Below are 11,060 nucleotides of genomic sequence, written 5' to 3' on the forward strand. Positions count from 1 at the left end.
TCATGGCTATAACTTTTGAAGACCAATCTTTAACATCTGTTCCTTTTTGGTTTATTATTTGAATGTTCTTAGACCGTGAGTGATTAGACTGGTATTTGAATAAAAAAGATATATAAAAATTAGTCCCTTTAACATCAAACACAAACACATACACAATTGCATTTAATAATATATTTGAGAAATTAACTGCTAGAAAATAATCATAATAAATCATTAAGAATAATGAAGAATATGAAAAATATTCAAAGAAATAAGGATGGAGGAATTTGTATACATCCACGACCATGGAATTGTCTTGGCTAAAACCAAAGTCCCCATGTGCCTGCCTCTTGGGAGATGTGAAACGCAGTAACTATTGAATGAATCAAGTCATTGAGAAAACATTTTAAAAAAACTGGCTAGCAGATCTGTTGCAGTGGATGTAGGCTGGGGTTCCCCTGAAATCATTCATGCATCTTCCCAGTCCTGTAATAATTGCCACTTTATCTAGCTCTTCATTATGGGAAAATTGTGGCTTTTGGCTTTGAAGCCACATTCTTGGTCATGGCATTTAATAACATCCTGCCCCTTAAATCCTATAACGCTCCTCTCAGCATGACTCTGGGGCTACTTTTTCTCACTTCAAGCATTTTACTGGATTAATAACAAGAACATCTGAAATGCTGTTGACCTCGGGTTTCAGCATTGCACATCAGATTGGTAAAGGCCTACTAGTCAGTCCAGTTTAAGAGAAGGGTCCTAAGAGACAGCAAAATACAAAGCAATGAGCATGGATTTAGGCCTCAGGTACATCTGGGGTTGAATAAGCAACCTGGAGGAAATTATTAATACCAAACGAGGAGGCTAATAATGGCTTTTCAGGGCTGAGTCATCAGCGTGCCAAGTTTATTACTATCTCAGGAACTTTGTCCCTGCCTTTTCCCCCTCCTGTAATGTTCTTTCAAAAACTGGTTTTGCCCGGGCTGGATAGCTCGGATGATTAGAGCATTGTCCCAACGCACAGAGGTTGCTGGTTCCATCATATGTCAGGGCCCACACAGGAACGGATCAATGTTTCTCTCTCTCTCTCTCTTTGGCTCTCTCTCTCTCTCTCTCTCTCTCTCTACCTTCTCTTCTCTCTAAAATCAATAAATTTAAAAAATTTTTAATTTAAAAAATGAAAAACTGGTGTGTGTGTGTGTGTGTGTGTGTGTGTGTGTGTGTGTGTGTGTCTGGCACATATTAAGTGCTCCATAGACTGAGCCATTGCATATAACTACACTGCTCACAAAAATTAGAGGATATTTCAAAATGAATATGAAGCTATAAATTATCCCTTAATTTTCATGAACAGTGTATTATCTCTTAAAATCCTAAGGTCAGGCTCTTCCAGAATTCATTCTTCTGTCCTCCAGAATTCTTTAACCTGTTCCAAAGCTAGTTAATCCCCTGCTGCATATACCAGTTCATTAAAAACCTGCCTGAATTGCCCTGGCTGGTGGGCTTGCTGGTAAAGTGTTAACCCAGCTTGTGGAACTCCTGGGTTCTATTCCCCATCAGGGCACACAGGAGAAGAGACCATCTGCCTCTCCTCCCTCCCCCTTCCCCCCCTCTCTTCCCTTCCTGCAGCCATGGCTTAACTGATTCAAGTGCATCAGCCTGGGACCTAAGGATGGCTTCATGAAGCTTCAGGCACTAAAAATAGCTCAATGTGAGCATCGGCTCCAGATGGGGGTCACCAGGTGGATTCCAGTCAGGGCACATGCGAGAGTATGTCTACCTCCCCTCCTCTCATTTAAATGAAAAAAAGTCAACTGCTTGACCTGTGGTGGCAAAGTGGATAGAGCATGGACCTAGAATGCTGAGGTTGTTGGTTTCAAACTCCATGCTTGCCTGGTCAAGGCACATACAGGGAGCAACCACTACAAATTGATGCTTCCTGCTCTTCCCCACGCTTTCCTTCTTTCCTTCCTTCCTTCCTTCCTTCCTTCCTTCCTTCCTTCCTTCCTTCCTTCCTTTTCTTTCTTTCTCTCTCTCTCTCTCTCTCTCTCTCTCTCTCTCCTCTCCCTAAAAATCTATTTTTAAAAAAGAAAAAGAAATGTATCTCTCCAGGACACCCCCATTCCCAGATTCTTTAATCACGTACTTAGAATATGGGCAAGTTAAATACCACACCCGTGCCTGCCATTAATCTTACTTTGAACTCAGCTAGTGCCCCGAGAACCATGCTAGACTTGGGAGTGTGGACATCCATGTTTCAGGCTCTGCTCAGCCCTTGCTGGGTGAACTTTGTATTCCCCATATAACTTTTTCTCTGTCTTTAAGTACCAATTTCATCACTGTATGCTGAGAGGATTAAATGAGATAAGTAATATACGCTATATATGTATAAATCAGATCAGATCACTCACCTGTTTGCTAGCTCTCCTTTGTCCTTAGAACAAAAACTAAACTGCATATCATGACCTTTGCTTGACAGACGTCACCCCTCCCTGCCTCTCCCTTTGCTTAGGGACATTGGCTTCTATTAGTCAGACACACCACGGGTACTCATGGCTCAGCAACTTTGCCCTTGTGTGTACCTGCTTATCATGTTCTTCCTCCAGATCTTTTCAAGACTGGTCTGTGTCTCTCTGTTCAAATATCCATCTTCCAGGAAGCTCCCCCACCCGCTTAGTCTAAGCAGTGCCTTCCCCATTTGCTCTCCATCACATATCATCCTTTTGCACTTATCATCATCTGACATCATTTTGTTCACTTATTTGTTTAACAATTTGCTCTGAGGACAAGGACCATGTCTGGTTGGTGTCCCTTCAGTGTCTAGACAGCACCTGGCCAAGGGGAGATGCTCCTTCAATATTTGTGCACAAATGGACATGCTCCACAAAAGTAGAAGGATCCAGGGGTCCTGGAGGCTGGATGGCAGTGACCGGCTGTGGCCACTCCGCTAGAGCTGTGGCCTAGAGAGCAGAGCAGCTCTGCGTATGCCAGAGGCCCTCTTCCTCGGGGCGCTCTGAAAGGAGTATCAGTGCAGACAAAAGCAGGTGAGCAGCATGGTGTAGGGCAGGGGCCAGGAACTTTTTGGCTGAGAGAGCCATGAACGCCACATATTTTAAAATGTAAATCCGCGAGAGCCATACAATGACCCATGTATGTTACGCATTATCCAATAAAAATTTGGTGTTGTCCCAGAGGACAGCTGTGATTGGCTCCAGCCACCCGCAACCATGAACATGAGCGCTAGGAAATGAATGGATTGTAATACATGAGAATGTTTTATATTTTTAACATTATTATTTTTTTTTATTAAAGATTTGTCTGTAAGCCAGATGCAGCCATCAAAAGAGCCACATCTGGCTCGCGAGCCATAGGTTCCCGACCCCTGGTGTAGGGCATCCTTCTGCAAGGAAAAGTGCTGTGAGCCCCAAACAAGGGAGGGAGCTCCTCACAGCACCTACATAAAAGCAACAATCACCAAGAGGAAAGCCAGACCCAGCAGGGACCATAAAGAGGACATTAAATATGCGGTCAAGGAGAAAGGAGCAAACGAAGTCATAAACTGGATTTGGAATTCACACAGCAGCATGCTCTGGGCCTTTGTGGGAATGCTCTGCCCCAGAAGGAAAACACCAGTCTGTTTGAAATACGAGTCTAATTTACCACTGTAGAGTTGGTATGCTCTCCCCAGGCTCATGGGTGTTCTTCGGGTACTCCAGTCCCCCCCACATCACAAAGATATGCACGTGAGATGAATGGGCATGCCTAGATTGTTCTGATCGGAGTGAGTGTGGGTGCGGGTATGAGTGAAGGGTGTCCTGTCTGGGGGCGTACGCCTTGTGTCCTGAGCTGCCAGGAAAAGTTCCAGCTGCCAAAACCCAGAATTAGAATAAGTGCGTAGGGAAAGAATTAGCTTCCTTGATCTTCTTAATCATTCTTAAATGTATGTATAGCACACATTTATTTTAGTGTTTGATATCAGAAATGTTTGGGGTCTTTATTTAGAAGCTTGGTGATCTTTCTGTTACCAGACATATGCCTTAGGAACTTAACTCATCTATATCAATTAGCCTATGGGCAAATTGGTTTTATTATACAGTATGTTGTTTCACATAAAGTAGCAGTTTCCAAGAACCTAGCAACAATGTTAAGTGAGAACTTACTGTCCATTGGATCCTGCCACTTTAATTGGAGCATTAGTGAGAATGTGGTTTGATTCTTATAAAATTACTCTGAAAAGGCAACAAAGTTGGGAGACATCTGGCATGCAGAACCAGTCAGTATGATGCCTGTGAAGAGAAGGTCCTTCCCACACTATGTTACACACTTTACTGATTTTTTAAATTGGTGTTGATGGTATTATTTAATAATAATGTTTGCTGATGTCCCAAAATCATCCGTAAATTGGATTCATTTTCAGGTACTGAGAATAGTGTACTATTGAAAGCAGTAGCAGAATCTGCTTTCAACTCATCCCTTTTCCTATATAGTGCAGTTGACTCTGTGCTTGCCTTCAGGTTCTGGGCCAGTCACAATCTGGTTTTGGTTCTTACTCTTACAGAACCTACGCCTGGAAAACTTGACCCAGGGTCAGTTCCACTCATTGGTTTGTGGTTGTGGTTCCTCCCCAGTTTTCCTAACCTCAGGGCCTTTGCACTTTCTTTACTCTGGAACAGATTCTTCCCAAATCTTCATATGCCTACTCCTTCTAGTCATTCAGCGCTTGACCCAAATGTTATGGGCTCACAGAGCTTCTCACCCTGGAAAGTAAATTCCTTGAGAACAGAGAACTTTCCTGTTATTCATCCCCTATATCCTCTCATTTCTAGAACAATGCCTGTCCCACAGTAGGTGTTCAATAAATAATAATTTATTCATTGAATGGCACAGGAGTCCAGGTTTTTTGCTAGTCTGTTTAGATTTATGATTCTCCATCACCAAGGTCTTTAAGATCTATATGCATTGTTGGCGATCTATTGAGCTTCAGGTTAAGCTCATTGACTTTGGAGTTGATGAGACCTGGGCTTTAATCTTGGCTATGACTATAGCTGTATGACCTTGGGTTTCTCTTTCCTCATTTATTATTTTACAAATAATACCTTTCTCATAAGTTAACTTAAGAATTAATAAAATAATATATGCAAAAGTCTTAGGGCAAGACTTGACACATAAGAGCTCAATCAGTATCACCTACTAATACTATAGATTAATGTTATTGTTATTATTTGTGCTATTTTTAGCATGGATGCACTGTATCTCTGAAACAGTCTGACTTAATAAACTTGCCTGCTAATGACTCTGCCTGATCTAGGGCACATTCCATACTCTGTAGTTCACTCCCACGTGTTCACTGAGCAGCTATGAGCAAATGTTAAAGGATGGGCAGGATTTTGAGAGGCTAGAGATGGATGTGGGATGTGAAAGGACATTTTATATTGAAAGGAACTGCATGAGGAAGACGGAGTTAAGGAGTTCCACAGACAGCAACTAGTTCTACATAACTAGACCACAGTTAGATTTATTCCAAAACCACTCTCCAATCACCTACTGTTAACTAAGCACTATGAGAAATACTGGGGTAGAAAGGGATAGACTGTGGCCCTTGTCCTCAAGGAGCTCAGGCTAGAGAGGGCCCACAGTTGTAAAATGACGCACGTGAGTTATATGAGCACAGAAAAAAGGAAAGGACATCTTTCATGGTGGGGAAGAAGTTAGCAAGAGACTGAGAACAGAACGAAACCCACTGCAGCGGCGTTGAAGACAGAGCGCTGTTTAATAGAGAAGCGCTGAAGGTCTTAGACCAGAGGTCCCCACACTTTTTACACAGGGGCCAGTTCACTGTCCCTCAGACCATTAGAGGGCCGGGCTATAAAAAAAACTATGAACAAATCCCTATGCACACTGCACATATCTTATTTTAAAATAAAAAAAAATAAAATAAACGGGAACAAATACAATATTTAAAATTAAGAACAAGTAAATTTAAATCAACAAACTGACCAGTATTTCAATGGGAACTATGGGCCTGCTTTTGGCTAATGAGATGGTCAATGTGCTCCTCTCACAGACCACCAATGAAAGAGGTGCCCCTTGTCTTAGACTAAGGAAATGGTATGAAGACCAGGGATGGACAAAGTAAATAGAATCTCATTTCAGAATTCACCCATATTTACTCGCCTTGAGAGCCTAGACTATTAGATAGAGGAAAGCAATATCCCTGAATTATATCAATCTAGAGTCCCTCTGTGTGTGAAGGGACAGATGATCCCTGGATTTAGCTCCTTTTCCGCGGTGTCTGTGATCATATGACCTCCAGAGGGTGCTGTTCCCCCTTCAATTCTCGGGGTCACTTAGTAGTTCTCAACAGTAAGCCAGCCTCAGAATCCCCCTGAAGGCTTGTGAACACATCGCTGGGCCCCCACCCCAGAGTTCCTGAGGTGGGACCTAAAAATTTGCATTGCTAATGAATTTCCAGGTAAATCCTGATACTGCTGGTCCTAGAGACCACACTTCAAGAACCACTAGTCATAAAGGCTAAAAACCCTTTTCTTTTCTTTTCTTTTCTTTTTTTTCAAAAGCACATGTGAAACAAGGTCAGAACCTTGAAAGGAGACCTTACTAAAGGCTCAAGCAGAAAACAAACAAGTAACAACCAACCAAACAAACCAAACAAACAAAAACAGAGCTAGATCCAACCATATAATGCGGTTTATATCTTGTGGAGATATATATATACACACACACACACACACACACACACACACACACACACACACACACATATATTTTTTAGAGAAAGTAGAATAGAGGGAGAGAGAGGAAAAAATATCAGTTTGTTGCACCACTTATTTACGCATTCATTGGTTGATTCTTGTATGTGCCCTGTTCAGAAATCAAACCTGGAACCTTGGTGTTGGGGAGACGTTCCAAGCAGCTGAGCTACCCAGATAGGACTCTTGTGCCTTTGAGTTCTGAGAGCCCTCTGAGTTCTGGCTTTCTGATTGAGATCTGTCTGGTCTTCCCCAGGAAGAGGCACACGCCCTATACAAAGAATACGTTTTACCTCATGGCTTACCAGTAAGAACAGCACACAGAATACAACAGCAGAACTGTATAATCTGAATGGGTGAAATATATAGAAAATAACAGGAAGTCTTCATTTCTTTAACAGGATAGTGTCTTATTTATTTTGTAGCTCTCTCCAATTCCTAGAGCAGAGCTTTGTCCCTGGTGTGTACCTCATAAATGTGTGAAGTAAACTGAGTTATGGTTTATAATATCTCTTTATGCATAGAAGCACAATCTACTTTACCAATGTTACTCATTTGTTCTTGTCCAGCTATATTTATCCAAAGGTCTTTAAATCATTTATAATTTTTAATATTGCCAGAGCTTTCCAGGTAGTTTACAGGTTCAACAAATACGGATTTATTGTTCCTCAGCTCTACACTATGTCTTCTTTGGATCCATTCTTTTAGGAACCTCTGCTTAATTGCTGGCCTTGAATTTATTTCAGTGTCTTGGTTTGTCATAACTATGGGTTGCCTTTGAAAAAAAAAAAAGACATAAAATCTCCCCTTAAAGCTAATCAATGGGCCCTGGCTGGTTGGCTCAGTGGTAGAGCATCAGCCTGGCGTGCGGAAGTCCCGGGTTCGATTCCCGGCCAGGGCACACAGGAGAAGCACCCATCTGCTTCTCCACCCCTCCCCCTCTCCTTCCTCTCTGTCTCTCTCTTCCCCTCCTGCAGCCAAGGCTCCATTGGAGCAAAGATGGCCTGAGCGCTGGGGATGGTTCCTTGGCCTCTGCCCCAGGCGCTAGAGTGGCTCTGGTCGCAACAGAGCGATGCCCCGGAGGGGCAGAGCATCGCCCCCTGGTGGGCAGAGCCTCGCCGCCTGGTGGGCGTGCCGAGTGGATCCTGGTCGGGCGCATGCGGGAGTCTGTCTGACTGTCTCTCCCCGTTTCCAGCTTCAGAAAAAAAAAAAAAAAGCTAATCAATGACTAGTTACCCTTCAATACCATCTATGATCCTCTTAGGAACTAAAATAAAAGTTCCCCACTGTCTTCCCTTTTGTGTATGTGTGTTTAAATGCCTTCTATGGTTGCGATTATTTATTTTCAATATTATAATCTTTTTCAATTACAGTTGACATTCAGTATCATATTAGTTTCAGGTGCACAGGTGGCTAGATATTTTTACCTATTTCTTGTTGTTGTGTGCCCCTTCAGATAGAGGACCAGGAAATCTCCCTCACATTTTCTCACACCGAAATAAATATTTCTGAAGACCTAGGTTTTCAATACATAGACTGCAGCAGGAGTAGAAGGAAATGAGGAGTGAAGAAAGAAGATGACCTGAACATCTAAACCTCCATTTAAGCTTCTCTGTGGACATCACTGGGCTACAAATAGCGGACAGAACAGGGAGTGGGAGAGTAATAGAAGGGTGCAATGAACCTCCCCCAGCAGCAACCACGGGCACACCAGTCCTCTTCCCTCCCTGGCACGGTCCTGTCTCGGGCAAAGGGCTCACACAAGACTTCAAAGGTATGATGTATTATAGAACTGTAAACCTAAAACCTATAGAATTTTATGAACTAATGTCACCTCAATAAATTCCATAAATAAAAATTTTAAAAGATGTAAAAGGATACGTTGGGAAGAAATAGGAGGCAAAGCAGGCCTGAGAGAAAGAACAAGAGTTATACAGAGTGTGAGAGCTAGAGCAAATGAATGAGAGGAAGACCAAGAGAGAGACAGCAAGACATCCAGCTCGCTAGTGGGAACCTCTGTCTCACACACAGCAAAAGAACAATTTAAAAATGGGTGATGTTTGCCTGTCCTGTGGTGGTGCAGTGGGTAAAGCATCGACCTGGAATGCTAAGGTTGCCGGTTTGAAACCTTGCGTTTGCCTGGTCGAGGCACATAAGGGAGTTGATATTTCCTGCTCCTCCCCCCTTTTCTTTCTCTCTCTCTCTCTCTCTCTCTCTCTCTCTCCTCTAAAATGAATTTAAAAAACTTTTTTTTAGCCTGACCGGGAGGTGGTGCAGTGGATAGAGCGTTGGACTGAGATGCGGAAGACCCAGGTTCAAAACCCCGAGGTCGCCAGCTTGAGCGAGAGCTCATCTGGTTTGAGCAAAAAGCTCACCAGCTTGGGCCCAAGGTCGCTGGCTCGAGCAAGGGGTTACTCGGTCTGCTGTAGCCTCACGGTCAAGGCACATATGAGAAAGCAATCAATGAACAACTAAGGTGTTGCAACGCTCAACGAAAATGATTGATGCTTCTCATCTCTCCATTCCTGTCTGTCCCTGTCTATCCCTCTCTCTGACTCTCTCTCTGTCTCTGTAAAAAATAAAAAAATAAAAATAATTTTTAAATGGGTGATGTTGAGAAGATCAAGAAGATTTTTGTTCAAAAGTGTGCCCAGTGCCATACTACATGAAGGGTAGACAAGCACAAGTCTGTGCCAAAGCTCCATGATCTTTTTGGGCTACAGACAGTTCAAACCCCTAGATTCTCTTACACAGATGCCCACAAGAAAAAGGCATCACCTGGGGAGAGGCTACACTGATGGAATAATTGGAAAGTCTGAAGAATACATCCCTAGAATAAAATGATCTTTGGCATTCAGAAGAGTGTAGAAAGGGCAGACTTGATAGCTTATCTCAGAAAAGCTGCTAATGAGCCTGACCTGTGGTGGCGCAGTGGATAAAGCATCGACCTGGAAATGCTGAGGTCGCCGGTTCGAAACCCTGGGCTTGCCTGGTCAAGGCACATATGGGAGTTGATGCTTCCAACTCCTTCCCCCTTCTCTCTCTCTCTCCCTCTCTGTCTCTCTCTCTCCCTCTCTCTGTCCTCTCTAAAAATGAATAAATAAAAAAAAAAAAGAAAAGCTGCTAATGAGTAATAGTTGACCACTGCCTGATTCATTACAAAACAGAAATGTTTCATAAATTTTTAAGTGCGTATCATATTTAAATTAACCTCATATGCCAGCATTCAGATCATGAAATGAATGGTTGATAGAACATTTCTTTTGTTGTTTTTCTAGGAGTTCTTTTTATGATTAAATTTATTGAGGTTACATTGGTCAATAAAATGATATAGGTTTTAAGTGTACAAATCTACAATACATCATCTACACATTTCATAGTGTGCTCACGGCTGAGTAGAAAATATTTCTTAAATCAGGGCAGTCCTGATTTAAATTAGATTGGCTTGTGGTCAGATGAATCTTTCAGCTTTTTGAACTTTGATGGTAATTTTAGTTCAACAAGTACTGTAAGATTTCCCCTTCTAAACATATAATTGGTTATCTATTTTTAAATTTTATTTGTTGATTTTTAAAGAGAGGCGAGAGAGGGAGAAAGAGAAAAGTGGGGGTGAAGTAGGTGAAGCATCAACTCATTGCTTCTCATATGTGCCTTGACCAGGTAAGCCTGGGCCTTGGAACCAGCAACCTCAGCGTTCCAGGTTGATGCTCTGTCCATCTTGTCCCCACAGGTCAGGCTAAAAATGTCACTGGGCTTGATTTGTAATGCTCAACTTTTCACAGAGCTGGTGAATGTCATCTCAAACCCTGTAGGAAATTGGTTTTATATTTAGATTTACATAACCAGTTAAATTAATATATTTAAATACTGAGGAAATCCCTTCACTCTCTCTCAGAACAGCAAGGCTCGCTTGTGTTTCAACTTCTGATCAAGGACTTAAGTTAAGCTGGCAGTGTTCATTTAACCTTTTTGGTTCTAACTATGCCAATTTAATTAAAATTGCCTGTATCTAAATTGTTGCTTTTTACTTAACAAGAGGCATTTTAGCCTGACCTGTGGTGGTGCAATGGGTAAAGCATAGACCTGAAACACTGAGGTCGCCCATTTGAAACCTTGAGCGTGGGCTCACCAACTTGAGTGCGAGGTCACTGGCTTTAGCATGAAATCATTGACATGACTCCAAGGCCACTGGCTTGAGCCAAAAGGTTGCTGGCTTGAAGCCCAAGGTCAATGGCTTGAGCTACCCCTCAGCCCTCCACCCTGTCAAGGCACATATGAAAAGCAATCAACGAACAGTTAAAATGAAGCCACTAC

At 42.5% G+C, this 11,060-nt stretch overlaps 1 pseudogene; it reads left to right on the plus strand.

Moving 5' to 3' along the window:
* Positions 1-9,349: 9,349 nt before the first annotated feature.
* LOC136393741 (cytochrome c-like) lies at positions 9,350-9,685 on the plus strand (annotated as a pseudogene).
* Positions 9,686-11,060: the final 1,375 nt, after the last annotated feature.

Source organism: Saccopteryx leptura, chromosome 2 (genome assembly GCF_036850995.1).
Source record: "Saccopteryx leptura isolate mSacLep1 chromosome 2, mSacLep1_pri_phased_curated, whole genome shotgun sequence".
In the NCBI taxonomy this organism is placed as follows: Eukaryota; Metazoa; Chordata; class Mammalia; order Chiroptera; family Emballonuridae; genus Saccopteryx; species Saccopteryx leptura.